This window comes from Pinus tabuliformis, chromosome 5_1 (genome assembly GCF_031772625.1).
Source record: "Pinus tabuliformis cultivar Carrire ecotype Pingquan chromosome 5_1, CPIR1, whole genome shotgun sequence".
NCBI classification, from domain to species: Eukaryota; Viridiplantae; Streptophyta; class Pinopsida; order Pinales; family Pinaceae; genus Pinus; species Pinus tabuliformis.
The window spans coordinates 647,254,924-647,274,792 of NC_142305.1; the positions used below are offsets into that span (position 1 = coordinate 647,254,924).

The following is a 19,869-nucleotide window of genomic DNA, read 5'->3' on the forward strand; positions in this document are numbered from 1 at the left end:
TCGCCAAGTGTTGTCACAGCTACAACACCCTCCAAAAATTTTTCTACATTCAAATTTTGGAGCCTACCTTACTATTATATCAACTATCACCTTAGTTGTCAAGTGTTATTTCAAGTCATTTTAAATGTTTCAAGTTTTCTTTATCATTCTTATGTGTCATCACATTGATTAGAACATCTCTAGTGTATTTCATGGTCATGGCATCTTTTTTGTTGTAAAACGACACTTTTCACACACACTTCACTCGCTGTACTTGGGGAATGTATGTCAAGTGGAGTTTTAATGCGTATTTATCATTGTTCAATTTTTTGTAAGTTTTCTTGATGAGTTGGTATGTGTCTCACATGATTTTATGTCTAAACTCAATGGGTTTGCCCCTTGTTCTATCCTCCAGACTTAGAAAAATTTTGACTGTTCAAGTGAACCCATTAAGGCAAAAAGAGAAAAAGTGCACTCTTAAGCCTTGAGCATAAATACTTCGTTGTTCACAAGTGTACCATGTGCCCCCTAAGAGCATATAGTGAATGCTTAAGAATCTTTCCCCTTCCTTGTTCCAAACTATGCCCTTGAATAATCAAGCCTTCCTTTGAGCACACTCCTTCTACTGGAAGGACTATGCCCTCCTTGAGCACATGAGGGTCTACCCCAAAGGCTCAAATTTTAACTCCAACCTTCAGCAATGCACCCCGTTCCCTTCTCGGCCTCTTTGAGTGCATGGGTGAACCTTGAAGCCCTAAATCCCCATCCTTCGTCCTTCGACATTGTGCCATGCACCCTCCTTTTCCTACTTGAGTGAATCCTAAAGCTATGAAGCCATTTTCGTCAACCTTCAGCAATGTACTTTGTGCCCTCCTTGTCTCCCTTGAGTGCATAGTACACTTGGGAAGCCCAAAGCCTCATCCTTTGTCCTTTGAACATGAACCATGTGCCTTCTCTTGATTTCCTCTCTCTCTTTAGTGCATGAATGCATCTCGAAACCCTAAAGCTTCTTCTCTTTATCCCTTCAACCTTTCAAAGTGTGCCCTTTAGCCCAAAAGATCTCCATACTCTTCGCAAGTGCACTGTTAAGAAACAAATAGAAAATATTCATGAAACATGTTAGAATATAATATTTTTTCAGGATGATTCTTGCTTGCCATGAGTGATTTCACTTAGAGGTAATTCAATAACAACATGGCAACGATGCATGAATAAGATCAGGTAAGGAAGGCATAAGAATTCAAGAACAAAGAACACATTTAAGTCTTGATGATCGAAGCACACTGAAAACTCCATAAGCTCAAAGATCCTTTGGAGGGTGGAGACATCAACGACCGAAAGACACAAGTGGAAGCCATGTCACCATTGAAGAAAGTCCATGTCATGAGTCACTAGAAGTCGAAGTCATCAATAGTAGTGACTTGTCATGTCCTTATCACATGATGATATGGAAGTTATGATGTAATCATCCAATTATTGTAAACACCAAGAAGTGTAAGTCAAAAAGTCATGTATGGACAAAAGAGCCATGTATAGAAGTCTAAAAGACATGTAATACCAAGAGTCATATGTAATTCCAAGAGTCATTTGGAAGTCCAAAGGTCATTAAAGTTGGAAAGCCAATAGTGATGAGGATATGAAAGGTCATGCCTCAAGTTATAAAAGGATCCTCATTACTCATGCAAAGGACTTTTAACCTTGGAATCTCCCATAAGGCACTAGAGAAAAAGAGTTATTACTTTTGGGGAGCAAGTAGTGGCTCTAATAGTCCACTATTGGACCTAGTAATGTTCATTGTGCTCATGTATCTTGGAACTTTTGCCTAATACTTGAAGCCTTTTGGCTAACACATTTTCATGCATGGATTGTGACTATTTTAAGAATATTCTTGTAATGTTTATGATTCATGTTGGCTTTCACACGTATTGAAGTAATTGAATTATTTTAGTGACTTTGGTGCTTAACATTTTGGAGATGTGTTGTAATAATTGTAACGATCATCATATTTATGTGAGCTATTTCACTCGATGTTAGATGAGTCTTTATCATATGTGTATGCCTCTCCATTAGATTAGTACTATTACTTCTCTTTTAGAGGCTCACTTTCTTCCCCTTTGTAGTGAAAGAATGTTGATACATCTACAATTGAACATTCACAAGGCACACTCTCTTGCTCATTCAAAAGAACATGTGTGCTTCTCTCTCATGCTAGTAACTTAAGCCAAGGAAAACCTTTTAGTAAACAATAGTTGGGTCATATTTCTAAATTGGAATCCTACACCAAACGATGTGAGGTATAATTCGTACCTTATATCGGGGAGATCCCTTATATGTTGGCGGTATCCAACACCATCAATAAGAACCATCTTCTTCCACTTTTTAATGTGGCGAAGCAAGGGGTTTTGAACTCTCTTGTATAAGGCCTATTGCAAGTATTTTAGTTGTTCACACCTTGAAATCATACAAACTATGGGTTTTATGATGGATTTTATGAGGTTAAACTTGGATAAGATGTCCTGAAAATGGTTTGGAAACACTAGATCTGTAGAAGGGAAAGGAAGTCATAACCCTTATGGATTAACATTTTGAGATCCTACGTCAATCCAAACACATGTCTTGAAAAATGAATCCATAGCTAAGTTACCAAAAATTTGTCCCTTTTAGTAGTATCCTCGAGATAATCAGTATGTACAATTTCATCTATTTGTTTAGCCAAATATATTTTATCTTTTGGATGAATCTGATCCAATTCAAGCCTTACCTTAGAGACAACATAATTCCATGACCTTTGCTTGGTTTTTTCTTTTTCTACAATAATGATAACTTAAAAATATTGATTTCATGATTTGGAGATGAAATTAATAAAGGTTTTCCTTTATCACTTATTTGAGATTACAATTCTAACGTGTAATCAATAACTTGTTTTTTGATCTATCCATATTTTTTTATCAAGCTTAATGATCTCTCTTCACCTGTTTCAGTCCTTTGGTTGAATCTGGAAATAGGGAATTGTTGAAAAATAAACATTCCAGTTAACTCCTTAGGTTCCTAATCTCTCCGGGTTCCTCATCTCTCTAGGTTATTGAAGGTTCTCCCTCAATGATAATCTTCAACAATTTCTTTTGATGCCCTTGGTTTTCATCTTAATCAATTTCCTTCTTTACTATGAACACTTAGTTATCTGGTATCTAACCAATTTATCCAGTTGCTTGTTCAAATTTTTATTCTTCATAGACTTCCTAATTAGAAATCATTTCCCATTTAGGATGCTCTTCATGTTCATATGGAGTGCTTTTAGGTTATTTCATCCTCTAAGAAATAATATGTAGAGGATCATATCTAAACTATTGGTATTCATTTAAACAATAATAGCTTAGTATCTTCTCAGCAGTAAGAGCTACCATTCTTCTGTTCATCACAAAAGGGTCAACCTTCTTAGGAATTTTAAAATCAATTTTGAATTTTCTTCCAAAAAAATTCCTCTATATGGAATCAAACTTTTGTCTAATAAAATATAAAGCAAATAGTCTTGAAGTAAGAAAATATGGGAGCTGGTAAGGTCTCACTTCTACTCCATATATTCTTACGACCGTGTAATCCTTAAAAGGGAACCAAACTCCAAACTTCCTCCTGGACACTGCAACCACTGCTTGAGTTCGAATTGAATTCTAGGGGGAACAAAACCATATATCAACTAAAATTTGTTTTGAATAATTATGTTAGCATATTGGACAAAATATCCTTGTTGTTGTTGGGTAATTACAATTTGTGTCCAGTAAAAAAATGACTTCATCATATCATCTGAGTACCGACAACTAAAACTTATACCTTGAAATTCTTCCACAAAAAAAAAATTATGAACATATATATCAAATAAGACTGGTACCTAAAATCCATGTGGTGGTTGAAATCCTACAACTAATAATGAATTATTTTGTCCAAAAACTTTGCAATATTGAATTTAGGTAAGGGTTGATCTTCAAGGTCACTTAGAAAGAAAAGGTAACCTAATACAACATCATTTACCTCTTTATCATGATATAACCTTAAAATTTTACAAATCATTGATATAACAAGCTTTACCTCTTTCTTAAATATGTCATATGAATAGCGTTTTGTAAGTAAATTTTACTGAATTTCAACCCTAACTAGGCTTTGCAATTGCTAAGTGTATTCATATTTAGGCATTGAATTGACTTTGGATTTTAAGACAAGTTTGTTGAAGGTAACCTTCTCTAAAGGAGCTGAGAAAGGAACATCGATAATTTAGATAATATGTGTTGGAGAAAGGAGACATAAAACCCTAGAATTGTTAAAGGACATGATAACTCTGGTTCCCTTAAAATAATTATGTGCACACCTGCTTACTAACTCAAGAAATTGATAAACTTGAGAGAAAATGTATGGATCCAAACATGATTTGACCCTAATATGGAAGGAGATAACTAGTGACTCTTCATTATATTTCCTCAAAAGCTCACGCACATTGTATCTTCTCATTATAGGGTCAAAAATGGCATTGTCTCTGTGTGTCAAGATAAACCCTTTTGGGTCATGGTCTTTGGGAAAAACTTCAAAATCTAATTGACCTGTGACCTCGACAGACTCCATTCATGCTAGATATTTACAATTATGCATAATTTCAGTACATGCATTAGTTATAAGTGCTAAGAATACCTGTGAAAATATGCATAACTCCAACAAATCACTTTAATGAATAGTCTTCTATTTGAACAATTTAAAAAGTCACCAACAATTTAAAATTTCTCATTGATATGATAAGAATGTACTATATATATATATATATATATATATATATATATATATATATATATATATATAATTCATGTCATCCCCACTTGCTCACTCCATGTCATGCTCACCTGTTATCATTAACAACCTCATCATAATGGGTGGTTTTGATTTTTAACCAATACCACTTTCGCATGCATCCAGAGGTGGTTTTGGAAAACATTCAAAAGTGATGCGAAAAGGCCTGATTTTGGCCACGTGTCTTAGCGTTGATTACAAGAAAACAACCTCACTTGTCTTTTCGCATCATGTTTATTCCCATGTCATTATCAATTTAAAAAGGGATCTAAAAATATATAGACAGAAAAATATTTGATATAATGGTCTAGAGTGCAACCTATCTCTTATATTCTTGTCATGTAATTCCTAATCTTATGTCAATTTTAGCAGTTCCACCACTTTAGAGCTTTATTGAAAATTTTCAAAATAATGTTGAAAGGTGCCATTACTCCTTGGGACTTCCCACTTTCTGTGGTCACACACAAGGTATGTTGAAGAAATTATGAAACTATTTAATTATTTTCTATGAATACATTATACTAATTGAGGACAAACAAAAATATGAATACATATACCTAATTATTTGTCAGAGGAATCAAAGATGATATGATAGTGGACTAGGTTGTGGATCAAAAAATTTCACAAACTTGTTATTCCATGGTGTTGGATTCATGCTACAAATAGTTTTGTAATAAGTGAGCTTTTGTATCACACTTTTAGATTTCAAGCTCATGATTTTTTATTATGGACATATGCCCTTTTTTTGGTAATAGAGTTTGCACACGCAAGTTTCGGGTTTTCCTTTTCCAAGTTTGAAAAGGAAGAAGGAAAATAGTTTTCCCTTCGAGATGCAGATTATATAATATTTCATTCTCCATACAATAAGGTATTTTCTATACAAAATAAAACATTTTGGTTTTTGTCCTTGATATATTGCATTTTATGTGAAGCGTTGGAAACCAAGCATAAAACTTATGTTGAATAAGCGTTGTATTTTGTGATGTAGAAATTTGTACAAAAGAGCTTTGGCCAATTATTTTTCAATGATTTCTTAAGAGATGCTAGGTTGGTTAACTTATACCAGTACAAATTTGAATTAAGCCCCTCATATAGTTTACATTTTGTGATCTAAAAATTGCAATTATAGATTTGGTTTCCATGCTATCTTTCTTTTGATTAACAAGTCTAATGGAAGAATTTGGATATAATGATAGGTCCATAGTGATTCTTTGAACATTGAGAAATATATTTTAACTCGTGTTCTTTGAGAAGCATGAAGCTCCAGACATGGTTTTTTCCACTAATATTTTCACACCTACAAAATACCCAATTGATTTCACATTGAGTGATATCATTCTTCTTATATTTGTAGCCAATGAAATATGTGAAACTATTTTTAGAAGAAATGTCTTGAAGGGTACTAGATCCCTACCGAGGAGATCAACTTATGTCATCCAGTGGCCTTCTTTCAAGCCTTTTATTGTTCCATTCAATCAATGCTGCAATTTTTTTTAGTCATTTATTCTTCTTGAAAAAATTGTAGATACTCCTCTCAATGCATTTCTTTGTATAAGTGAATCCCTATAGTTTTCGTACCATTTTGGCAATGATATGCCATTTCCATATTTTCCCTCACCTAGGATGACTTTGTCATACTAGGCTGAGATACGATTTTCTGGTATATGCTACTTATAGGCTATTGCATATACCTATGGAGGTTACATAGTTCCTTGTGTAAAAAAAAAGATATGATTTATATATTTCTCCTTCTTCCTATTTTTCAATGGCCCTTACTTTTGGGACTGCTTAATGTAGAAGCTAGTGAATGTGTGAACTTATTCTTATGAACAGAGCTGCTAGTTAATTTGCTTTCACTACATGTTTATTCCTTCTTTCATTGCTAGTTAACTTTCTTTCACTGTATTTGATAAGTCATGGTTTTAGTTAGCTAGTAATGAATTGTTTCTCCTTTTTTTATCTATGTTTAGGTGGATAATATAGAAATTAGTTAGTCTTTATTTTGAAAATTCTTGAAGACAAATTATGTGTCCAAATTTCCTCTATTCAATGTTTGTTTGGCATGTAATAAAGACTTCTTGAATTGAAATTTTAGACTACTCTTCTATGTTGCTACTTTTTCTTGAAAATTTTGCCCTTATTTTTTATGTTGCTATTTGTCCATAGTTAACTCAATCCTATGTATTTGAAGTTTATTTCTTCTAAAATTTACCTACATTACTACATTTAAATTTGGTCATGCATGGTTTAGCATGGGGAATGGCCTAACTAATGCTTATATACTTGTGCATATGTATAGGAATATTATCAAGATTACTCTCAACAACTTGTAGATAACATATTCAAGTAGGAGTATTGATAATATGGTTATCAACAACCATATTAGAAATAGACACAAAAACCATATCATCATCAAATGCAAGAACAGAAATCTACACTCCAATGGAAATATCCGGGTCAATGACCATATGGTAGATATACCAAGTTACCGTATTCATTATATAGTCAGTACAATCCATACATGTTAGTATATATATATATATATATATATATATATATATATATATATATATATATATATATATATATATATATAATGTTTGTAAAGAAATTCCTTTCTATATTTTGGACTTGCGTAACATCTTTACTAGTATTTGAAATTTCACTTTCCATTTTTTGTAGCCAATGTTTTATCTTATACCAAATATGGCAAATTTTCTTATTTAATAGTTAATGTCATTGAAATGTTCACATAATTTTTCCTATTTTATGGAATAGTGTCTGATTCTTTTAATCAAATATGTGGTTGGAAAGCATTATTAGTAGCCATATGGACAAGATTATGCATAACCAACACAAAATTACGTACAATCTCAACAACATCCACAATAGGGAAAGGTTAAGCACCTTTTTATTATTTTAGAAAGATATTTGTGTAAATAAAATATTGTGTGGTATATGGAATTTAAACTACTCACAAGGGCCATGATTATATTTCTCTTTTAATTTTCTCACATATCATTATAACATTTCATACTATCAACAACGACCTACCCAACAAGAACATGTATTGTGAATGATTTTAGTCATTGTGTTTAATGTTATTTCAATCTTATGGATTGATTATATCATAGGCAGTTAAATTATTTTTTATGGTAGCTTCTTAGAAGATATTGATATTTTTTTTCTTTATGCTCCCAAGTTTGAAAAATGAAGATACCCACTACCAGGTTCTATTATGACACTCACTATGGCTTCAGATTCTTCTATGTTTGTGTAGACCAGTTGGCCTTCCTATTTTATGTTTCTATAGTTGATGGTACCTACCTCATTGCTATTTTGTTTTCACATGATGTGACCTTATGGCACATTTTTTTATTTCAAAATTAGTGCCTTAGATAATAGGATTTTTTTTCTCATGGAAGTTTCTTGAAGAAACCTTTTTTTTTTAAATTTATATGTTTCATTGTATTAATTGTTAAAGGAGGCATTTTACTCTGGAATGGTTGATTTTATCTTCTTGTTTCTATTTTTGCAGAGATATATGTACTAAAAAGTCTCGTGGAATGTGACCTACCTAGGTATGTTTACTTTGTTTATATTCAATGTTCTTGTGAACTTTTCTATGTGTTGTAAAGGAAGTTCTATAGTCTCATTATATTGCAAATAGTGATCATATTTTTAGTAGATATTTTAATTTAAAAAACATATGATATCACATCACTAATATTTAAATGAATATCTACTGTTTGCATATCGATAGGCTCAGATTCATCTTCTAGACCTAGACTCTCCAAAGAATGGAGCTTCTAGTCCTTAGCACTCTCAAATGGTGGATGTTATCAGTTATACAATTTTTAGAGACATGTTGTAGTTGCTACAACACCCTCCAAAAGTTTGGCCTACATCCAATTTCAGAGCCTTCCTTGGTATTTTTTATTGTCGTCAAAAACTTTTAAACTCATTTCATGTGCTTTCTTAAAGTATTTTGTGCCCTTTTGCAAGTCAGGAAAAATGTCGTCTTTTTGCATGTTCACTACCGCACCATGTACATAACCTTGTTCTAGTGTTTTCAAGAGGTAATATTTGTGAAAATGAGTTGTTCTAACCATGCAAGTATCTATCACACTCATTTCCAAAGTTTTGAACATGGTCGCATAAGTGTCTTCACAATCGTCGCAAAGTATATCTTTAGTGACACACTTGTCAGAACATATCATAAAGTTGTCGCATAGAGGGAAATTCATTGTTTATGTGTTATGGGTGATCTATGTTGTTGAGTCATCAAATAATTCTAAGTGTATGATCAAATTCAATGTCTTATCACTGTTCACACTAGTCTCGTCGATCCCACACTTAGCCAGTTTTAGAAAAACTTCCTGACCAAGAAACCTAGCTTCACCTGACCTCCCTGAGTTGTGCACTATGTAGTCTGAATCCTATAGATGTGATCTTTCCCCTTGGCACTGTGTAATGTGCAATTCCTACCTTCCAGGACTACTGTACTACGCAGTTTCTGAGCCAAAGCTCCAACCTTGACCTCCAGAATTGCGTAATCCTTCCTCTCAGCCTAGCATTCAATGCCCACTATGTAATCACAAGCCTCAAGACTGTTCCCTGAGCCTATGAATTACATAGTTTTGCAACCACCCAACCTCCCTTGTCCCCTAGAACTGCACAATATGTCCTCTTAGTGCCCATCCCCTCATCCTCTCTCACTAGCTCTCATAACTACGCAATTTTTTCCCTTAGTCCTGTCTACATTGTGCACTACACAGTATTAGGGCTCAAGCCTCACCCTTGGCTACTTGAAATACGCAGCTGCGTAGTCACTGAGCCCTCTCTCTCAGCCTATCACCTGGTTCAGACTTAATTAATGGATCAAAATGCATTATCTTAGACTAGGGGGGTTTCAGACTGATACCATCTCGTCATGAGTGAATTTCATATACAAGTACTCTATCATGCGATGGGAAGATGATAAAAAAGGATATGAAGAAGGGAGCATGCTGAAAGACACACTTAAAGCTGGACACACAAGCCAATCAATCAAGAAAAGTGAAAGGACACTAGTTTTTTACCACCATTCAAGACTTGAGATCATTGAAGATTCCTTATCACCAAGCCATGTAGAAGTGAAAAGAAAAACATTCTCAAGAAGACATTCAACACTCAACGATAGAAGTGGCTTGACATTACCACATCATTAAGAAGTCCATGTCATCAGTGTCATGTCATGTCTTGTCATGAGTGGTCACATGCCACACCTTATGGCCAATGATGTAACATATGTTTTAGAAATGTATTGTAAAGTGAAAATCCAAAGAACATGTGTGGAATACGAAGATTCATGTAAAGTTGAAAAGTCATAGGAAGTCAAACAGTCATGAGGGTAGATGAAGAGTCAGAAGGAAGGTGAAGCATCACCTCCTCATTGTTACATATACTCCCTCGTTGTAAGAGGAAATGACTTTTCACCTTGGCTCCTCCTACAAAGCATTAGAGAGATAAGATAGTTCTTTTGGGGAGCAAGGGGTGGCTTTAATGCTCCACTACTGGAGCTAGTGATGTTCATTGTATACATGTGTCTTGGAAATTTTACTTAATAACAGAATCCTTCAAGGCTGACACGTTCTTCATGAATGGATTATGAATGTTTGTAATACTATTTAGTAGATGTTTGTACTTCATGTTTTCTTTCACATGTGCTAAGATAGTTGAACTATTTTGGTTGTTTTAGTACTTATATTATTGAGAATGTGTTGTAATGGTTGTTATTGTTGTCCCATTCTTGTGGACTACTCCGTAGGATATTAGACAAATGTTTCTCATTTGTTGGTTGTAAAGACTGACACATCCTTCATTGACTATTCCACTGGGTGTTAGACAGATCCTTCCAGTTCATGTGTGTCTCTTCTTGGGTGGTACTACTACCTCTCTCTTAGAGTCTCACTTTACAACTGAACACTCACCTGGCACACCTTCATGCTTTTCGAAGGCACCATTGCATCCCTCTTTGTTGCTGACAGCTAGAGCCAAGGAAAATATTTAAGAACTTGGCAACCAGGCCTTTATACCGGATGAGACTCCTACACCAAACGGTGTGAGGTATAATTGGGATTTCATATTTGGGAGATCCATTGAACATTGGAAGGTCTAGCACAATCAACATTTATGGCGCTAGGAGGAGGGAAGCCATATTTTTATGGCTGATAACCCCACTGACCTAAATTCTACCTTATCTAGTTAAGGCAGTAATATTCCCAACACTTCCTCTTCGCATGTTCCTTAAACTGGTGGTACTTATCAATCTGGGACTGCAAAGCCTTACAAAATCACATCCAAATAGATCCAGGCATTCTACCCCATCCGTCTCAAGTTTGTGAAAGCTATCAGATTGATATCTGGAGTACACACACTTTCATATTTTCTGAGGAAGAACCTAACGACTCCCACTGAGGTAGTAGTTTCAACAATTGAAGATTTGGTTCTCGCCACCATTGAAGAGTTTGCAGACTCTGAGGAAGATGAAAAAAATATGGAACATCCTCCAAATTTCAATGGTGTTGATAGTGCTAACGTGGTACTCTCTGACGATACGTTCTGCAGATTAGGCGGTGAAGAGGAGGAAGAAGATCCAACAGATTTTGAGAAAGAGGAAGAGGACAATGACGAAGACATGACAGACCATGATTTGGATTGGATGTCGCAGGGACCACTTTGACTATCGGGTGTTTTACATAAAATGCCAAGGCATCTAGAAAAACTTCTAACAAAGTATAACCCTGAAAAAATAATAAAGGTGGAGGACCAGTTGGACAACTTCTACCTACATCTACAAACACTTGAGGTACACTATGATGATGTTTCATGTATAATTTTTCTATTTACCTTAGATAGTAGAGAATCCATGTGGTATCATAGTCTTCCTCTGAATTCCATCGAGAACTGGAGTGGGTTTAAGAAAATTTTTCTTGAGAAATTTGTTGATGATAAGAACCCCACCATGTTGTTGAAAGCGCTGAGTAATATCAATATGGAGCATAAAGAAAAGGTACATGATTTCAATCAAAGTTTTAACGATATTTTGAATAAGTTCCCAACAAACACTAAGCCTCATGACTCATCACCATCGACTATTAAACTTCTACCTTTCCAACCAGCATTGCATAGTTCGTGAAGAAAACTGCGAAATAAACATGACTGAAAATTATGAAGAAGCAATCACGGTTGAAAAGGACTTGCACACAATTGGTGTCATTGTGGATGAAGAAAAAACAAAAGACTCTAAAGAAACAAGTAAAAGGTCTCAGGCTTCTATAAGCAAGGTCAAAGAGAAATAAACTTTTAATCTCAAGAGCTAACCCATACCGTCAAGACTCTGTCAAATGAGATGGTAGAACTGAAACAAATGTCAAGAGAGACCACCATGAGTAGGAAGCCTCCTAGATTCAACATGTTTAAAAGGGCTACAAATGGCAACAACAACCAATTGGCCAAGTCTTCTCAAAGCTCAAACGTTGTGCTAAACATTGAAAGTATGGGCATGGATCAATACTACTCGTATCATCAAGAATACCATTATGAGAAAACATGCCCATAGCGGAACCACACCATGAATGTTCTAGCTGCACATATTATTGACTCAATAATTTTTTATGAGAAGACCGAACTTGTGGAAGAGAAGGAAGAAACCACTGCAACCAAAGAAACTCCAAGTGTCAGGCATGCAGTAGACATGTTTAACTGTGTACTTGCATCCCAAAAGAGAACAACTGAGAAACAACCTCAGAGTGATGACTCGGCCGAGAAGCAGAACTACAGGTATAATTTGAGAAGACAAGGTCAAACCATCAAACAATAATTAATGAAGCAAAAACTCAAAGAATATTTATTAAGAAAGATCAATCCATCTGTCAACTCAGTGCAGAACTCTCAGAGCAAGTCTGGGAACACAACCACAAAAAAAGTACTTCCGTGAGTAGTAAGGATAAGACCACCAATCCAAAAGTCACTAGTCGAGTCACACCCCTAGACACTTTGAAAATCTCTCCCACTTTGGATTACAACTTAGTTGAAGATATGAAGAAATATCGCACTAATATATCCATGGTTGAACTAACAAAGATCGTGATTCAACGAGACATGCTCTTACGCACACTTGGACAATCCACCTTAAGTAATGATGCTTCTTCACACAAGGGATATGGTATGTCCCCTGGTTCCCTCGAATCAATGCTTAATGCTTCAACAATGGATGAAAATACATTCTACCCTCCATTTATGTTAACGTTCAAAATATTCAACTTCAATGTACACAATTTCCTAGTTGATTCTGGTGCATCGGTGAACGTAATTCCATTATTTCTCGCAAAAAAAATCAATGCAAAATGGTATAAAAAAATTGCACATATTATTCAGCGAGACAGGACTCACATCCACATAGTTGGTGAACTCAGGGATGTTCTTATCTATTTTCCATTCGATGAATGAGTCCACCAATGTATCAACCTAGTGATTGTGGACATTCCAGAAGCATATGGGTTATTGTCGAGCAGAGATTGGTCCGGCAAGCTACACAGGTATTTTGCTACAGATAGGTCACATTTATGGCTTCTGTACAAGGGAAAAAACAATCAGATCTGAGTAAACTTGGAGAGATACATGAAGCATATGGTTACTCCCTTGAATGGACAAAATGAACCAGTGGATTTCACCAAAATTATATTCGAAAATTTCTTCCTGGAAACTCAACTAGGGTGTTATCTTGCTTAGCTATCCCCAATCCCACTAGATACACAGTTGGAACTCCTTCCCAGTCCAACTGGTGAAAATGATATTTGTACAGTTAGTAATAGTAATAATAATAGTACTAGTGTAGTATATAGTCCTTGTACATATGATATGTGGAGTTTGTATTTTGATGGTTCCAAAACGTAGGAGGGATCTAGAGTTGGTTTTTTTTTAATAGACCTGCGATAGAGAAAAAATTTGATCTCTAGCTGCTTGGAATTTGAGTGCACGAACAACACAACAGAATACGAGGCACTCATCTTGGGCTCGCAAAGAGCCATTGACCTCAACGTTGCAATCCTAAAAGTAGTAGGTGACTTAGAAATTGTTGTGTGACAGGTACATGATACCATACACTATGTGTCACCTCATCTTAAAAGCTATCAACAAGAGGTATGGCATTTAATTTCACATTTCCAAGCTTTTAACATTATTTTTGTTCCTAGAATGTGCAATGCAGTTGTAGATGCATTGGAAAATGTTGTTGTTGTGTTGAAATCGTTAAGGGATGGTTTTTCTATAGAAAATATTTATAAGCCATTCGTCCTTGATAATATTTCTAATTTACGCACTTTTGATGATAACCAACAGATACTGTACTTCATGGTGAATGTTGATGTTTTCAAAGATGTAGCGATCGATGAAGACGAGCATGAAAAGGAATTGCAGGATGCAACTAGCACAAGCAAAGGGAACCTCATGAAAAAAGGTGTGGTGTCATTAGAAAATTTGTATGAGCTGCAGAACGCTTTCGTGGACTTGTCAATGCTAAAACCCATAGTTCGATGTCGTCGCACGAGGAGATCAATTTGGGAATAGAAAAGGATCCGTAGTTTGTTAAACTTGGTACTTGTTGTACACCACAGTGGTGAGAAGCCTTTATCCACTTGTTCAAGTAGTGCTGAGATGTAATCATGTGGATTTATTATTAACTTAAGACTTACGAGACGCAAATTATCTAGCATGTGATTCCAATAATAGAAGGGGCTAAGATGTTTTAACAAAAGATGAGAAAAGTACATATGACGCTTGAGCCTCTCATTCAAAAAGGGTTAAGAAAGCTATTGGATGCTCAGATCATATACAAAGTGCAAAATTATACCTGGGCGTCAAATTTAGTTCAAGTAATAGAGAAGTATGGGGAAATTCGCTTATGTGTTGATTTCAAAAATCTTGACCACAGCTTGGACACAAATAACTACCCCATGTCATCTATGGAATAGATACTGCAAATAATATCCGGGTCAGAAATGTTTTCTCTCTTGGATGGATATTCAGGATACAACCAGGTTCTAGTCTCAGAGGCTGGTAGACTTGAAATGATTTTCCGCACAAAGTGGGGCACCTTCACATTTTAAAAAATGTCATTTGGGTTGATTAATGCTAGTGCTACATTCCAACATGCCATGGACATCGGATTCCAAGGATTGATTGGACAAAGTGTAGTGGTCTATCTTGATGATGTCACGATGTTTTTCAAACAAATATCTGATCCCATATGGCACTTGAAGAAAATTTTCAAGCGATGTGGCAAGTACGGGATATCTCTTAATCCCATGAAGAGTATATTTGTAGTGTCCGAGGGTAATATCTTGGGCCACATCATTGCTAAGAGTGGGATTAAAGTAGACCCGGAGAGGGTCAAATAAATTACGCAGATTCCCTTCCCAATGAACAAAAAGCTATGCAGTCCTTTCTGGGGAAAATTAACTTCCTTCGTAAGTTCATCTCCCACTATGCTCATCTTGTCAAGTCGATACAAGAGATGGTGAAGAAGGATGAAATATACAAATGGGATAAGAGGGAAAGGGACGCATTTTCCCATATCAAGAAAGATATTTCAGAAGCACCTAAATTATACACCCCATATTTCAGCAGAGATTTTTTGCTCTACACCTTTGCTTTTGACACTTCTCTTGTCGACGTGTTCATGCAAAAGGATGATCAAAATAATGAGCAGACTATATAGTTTATGAGTGCTAGTCTTCAAGGACTCGAAATCATTTATCCCACCATTGACAAGCAGGGTTATGCAACATACAAGGTGGTTAAGAACTTTCGGCCCTATCTCTTGAAAAAAACTATATTATCTTTGTTCCCCACCCAACAGTCAGATCATTGTTCGTTCAACAAGAGCTAGGTGAGAGAAGATCGAATTGGATGACTAGTTTACAGGAATATGACTTAGAGTTCAAACCAGTTCACACAATCAAGGGCCATGGTCTATGTCGACTAGCAACAAAAGCAATGGACGCTAAGGAAGAAGGGGATCTCTCAGTATGGGAGGAAGAAATTGAAATATACAATGTTGATCGAGCCTCCCCACTACTATCATGAACTCTTGGTACACATGTGTGCACCAATACCTTGATCATGACATTGTACCCTCCCATCTATCCACACAAAGAAAGAGAGAACTTAGACTCAAAAAATTATATTACCATTTTTTGCATGGGGTGCTTTTGGGAAAGCACCATAATGGAGTGCTACTCAAGTGTTTGGAAGTGCACGATTCAGAGAAAGTGTTGCGTGATCTCCGTGACGGACCCGTCAGGGGAAATTTTTGGGTAACACAACTACACATAAAGTCATGCAGGCTGGTTTTTATTGGCCTACACTATACAAATATGCTCACACTTATGCCCACAAGTGTCTAGCTTGTCAGAGTTGTGCCGACGGGAACAATAAGTCAACTGCCCCATTGCAACCTATCGCAGTGGAAGAACCTTTTGAATAGTGGGGCTTGGATATTATTGGAAAAATCTTTCCACGTTCATCAAAGAAACATTGTTACATTCTCATTGCCAGAGATTATTTTACGTAGTGGAAAGAATTAGTTCCGGTCAAACAAGTAAATGATTAGGAAGTCATTATTTCCTTCAGCAGAACATCATTTCTAGGTTCAACATGCCTACTTCACTTGTTTTTGATAATGCAATGTACTTTTCATCGCTAAGACTTTATGATTTTGCATTGGAAAATAGGATTGTATTGAAATATTCAGCTAATTACTATCCCTAGGGGAATGGTATTTCTAAATCCATGAATAATAACCTCATCCATATCATCAAAAATACCATATTCTTTGAGCAACGAAACTGACACTATGATTTGGTAAATTCTTTATGGGTTGACCAAGTCATGCCAAAATCCTCTCTGAAAACCTCCCCTTACTTCCTAGTATATGGAAAAGAAGTCATCCTCCCACCCAAAATATACTTTCCTACTCTCCAACTCTCAAAAGAATCCCAAGGCAAGCCATTCTTATTAGTGCAGCGTAGGATGGACACTCTTCCTAAGTTGCAGGAAGAAATGTTGAAAGCAAAAGAAACATTTTCACTTTATCAAAACCATATCAAGAGGTGGTTTGACAATAATTCTATGGGGAATAATAGGTTCAGTGTGGGTGACATAGTCTTAAAGTGGGATAAAGCCCATGAGGACAAAGGAAAACACACTAAGTTTCAATCCTTGTAGATTGGACCATTTACAGTGCACGAAAGGCTTGGCGAACACACTTATCATCTTCAATCAATTGACAGGAAGACTGACTCTCTCCCTATCAATGGCCAAGACTTGAAACATTATTTTCAATGACAACAAAGGGTTGTTCCCTACATTATGTAGATATAATTTCTTATTTTTTGTTTTCTTTTATTTTTCTTACGTGCATAATTGTCATGCTTGTACAGGTTTTGGATTTTGACTATGTGTGTGGCTGAAGTCTAAAAGATTCTTGTGACACTTCAACATTTGGCTAATGCTTTGGTCCGTCTTCCCTGTGTTGGTTATGTATTTTGTGCGATGAAGTTCTAATGGAAAATATGATCCATCCTTAATGAGAGTTTTGATCAAACCATGAACTTGTGTCTATTCTGGAAACCTTGTGTCGATGTTAGGTTCTTTATGTTTTGGCGTTTCCATGCTTATCCAATTAGTAGAAGAGGAGAAGGGGAAAAATCTAAACAAGAAAAACTAAATCAAAGGTTTTTACATGCTTCTCTAAAGGAACGATCTCTCCTGCTCTCAATAAGTCAGGATCCCTCTTTTTCCCAAAAATGAATAAGTGCCAATGCACAGTTCTATAAAAAAAAAGGCAAAATAAGAGAAAGGCTTCCTGCATAGAGAGGTGAAGCAAGAAACTCTATCGAGGTATTATCCAGGCTCGTTGGTAGTGAAGAAATGTTTGTGTTCCTTTAGTGACCCCGTTGAGGTACTATCCAAGTTTGCTGGTAGCAAAGCAACACCAGAGATGAAAAATTATACTCTCAAAATCTTATGCTCATGAACTTCACTACCCTTCCCAAAACATTATGATAATGGTGAATTTTATGTTGAGTTTAACTGAGAAGGCATGACAGGGACTACATTTATTCACTGGCTAAGTGGGGATACCAAATTAATCTACACGATGAATCAATATTCCATGAAGAACCAAGGCCTTGCACAAAAGAAATTAACTAAGACAGAGAAGCTGAAATTATACTAGTGTATCGCCAAGTGTTGTAGCTACTACAAAACCCTCTAAAATTTTGGCCTACACCCAATTTCAGAGCCTTCCTTGATGTTGTTATCATCTTCGGAAAATTTGAAACTCATTTCATGTGCTTTCTTAAAGTATTTTGCACCCTTCTACAAGTACGGAAAGATGTCATTTTTTCACATGTTCGCTATCGCACCATGTACATAAGCATGTTCTGGTGGTTTCAAGAGGTCATCTTTGTGCAAATTAGTTGTTCTAGCCATGGAAGAATTTGTCGCACTCATTTCCAAAGTTTTGAACACTGTGACACAAGTGTTGTCATATTTGTCACAAAGTGTATCTTTAGTGTCGCACTTGTCAGAACTTATCATAAAGATGTTGCACAAAGGGAAATGCATTGTTAATGTGTTATGGGGGATATATGTTGTTTATTCATCAAATTATTCTAAGTTAGTGATCAAAGTCGAAGTCTTATCCCTGTTCACACTAGTCTCGTCGATCCCACACAACCATTTTCAGAAAAACTTCCCGACCAAGTAGCCTAGCTTCACCCAACCTCCCTGAGTTGTGCACTACAAAGTCTTAGTCCTCTAGCTATGACCTTGCCATTTGGTACTGCAAAATGCATAGTTACAGCCTCTTAGGATGGCTACACCACACAATTTTTGTGCCCAAGCTCCAACCTTGACCTCTAAAATTGCACAATTTTTCCTCCCAACCTAGCCTTCACTGCCTGCTATGCAATCACAAGAATCAATCTAATTCCCTGAACCTCTGAACAACTCAGTTATGTAGCATCCCAACCTCACTTCTCTCTTGCAACTATGCAGTATGTCCTATCAATGCCCATCCCGTCAACCTATCTCAATGGCTCTCAGAACTGCACAATTTTTTCCCTCAGTCCTACCTGAATTGAGTATTGCGCAGTCTCAAGGCTCAAGCCTCACCCATGGATGTTTGAACTATGTAGTTGTGCAGTCACTGAGATCTCTCTCCCATCCTGTCAGCTGGTTCTAACTTAGTTAATGGATCAAATGCACTATCTTAGACTAGGGGGGTTTCAGACTGATGTCATCTCGTCATGAGTGAATTGTAGATGCAAGTACTCTATCATGCCATTGCAAGATGATGATGAATGAGATGAAGGAGGGAATAATGTTGAAAGACACACTTGTAGCTAAACACACAAGTCGATCAATCAAGAAAAGCAAGGGACGTTATTTTGCGACCACCATTCAAGACTTGAGATCATTGAATATTCCTTATCACTAAGCCATGCAGAGGTGAAAAGAAAAGAATTATCAAAAATACATTCAATGCTCAGCAACATAAGTGGCTTGACATTGCCACATCATCAAGAATTCCATGTGAGAAGTGTCATGTCACGTCATGTCATGAGTGGTCACATGCCACACCTTGTGGCCAATGATGTAACATATGTTTCATAAATGTATTGTAAAGTGAAATTCCAAAGGACATGTGTGGAATACGAAGATTCATGTATATTTTAAAACTCATAGGAAGTCAAACAATCATGAGGATAGATGAAGAGTCACAAGGAAGGTGAAGCATCACTTCCCCATTGTTATATATACTCCCTCATTATAAGAGGAAAAGATTTTTCACCTTGGTTCTTCTCGCAAAGCATTAGAAAGATAAGCTAGTTCTTTTGGGGAGAAAGGAGTGGATCCAACACTCCACTACTAGAGATAGTGATGTTCATTGTATACATGTGTCTTGGAGCTTTTACTTAATAACATAAGCCTTCAAGGCCAACATGTTCT

General features: G+C 36.1%; 1 pseudogene; it reads left to right on the top strand.

Annotated features, from left to right (window-relative positions):
* The window catches only part of LOC149166652 (RNA polymerase II C-terminal domain phosphatase-like 3), a 52,682-nt pseudogene extending 41,149 nt beyond the window's left edge, over positions 1-11,533 (top strand).
* The last annotated feature ends 8,336 nt before the right edge of the window (positions 11,534-19,869 follow it).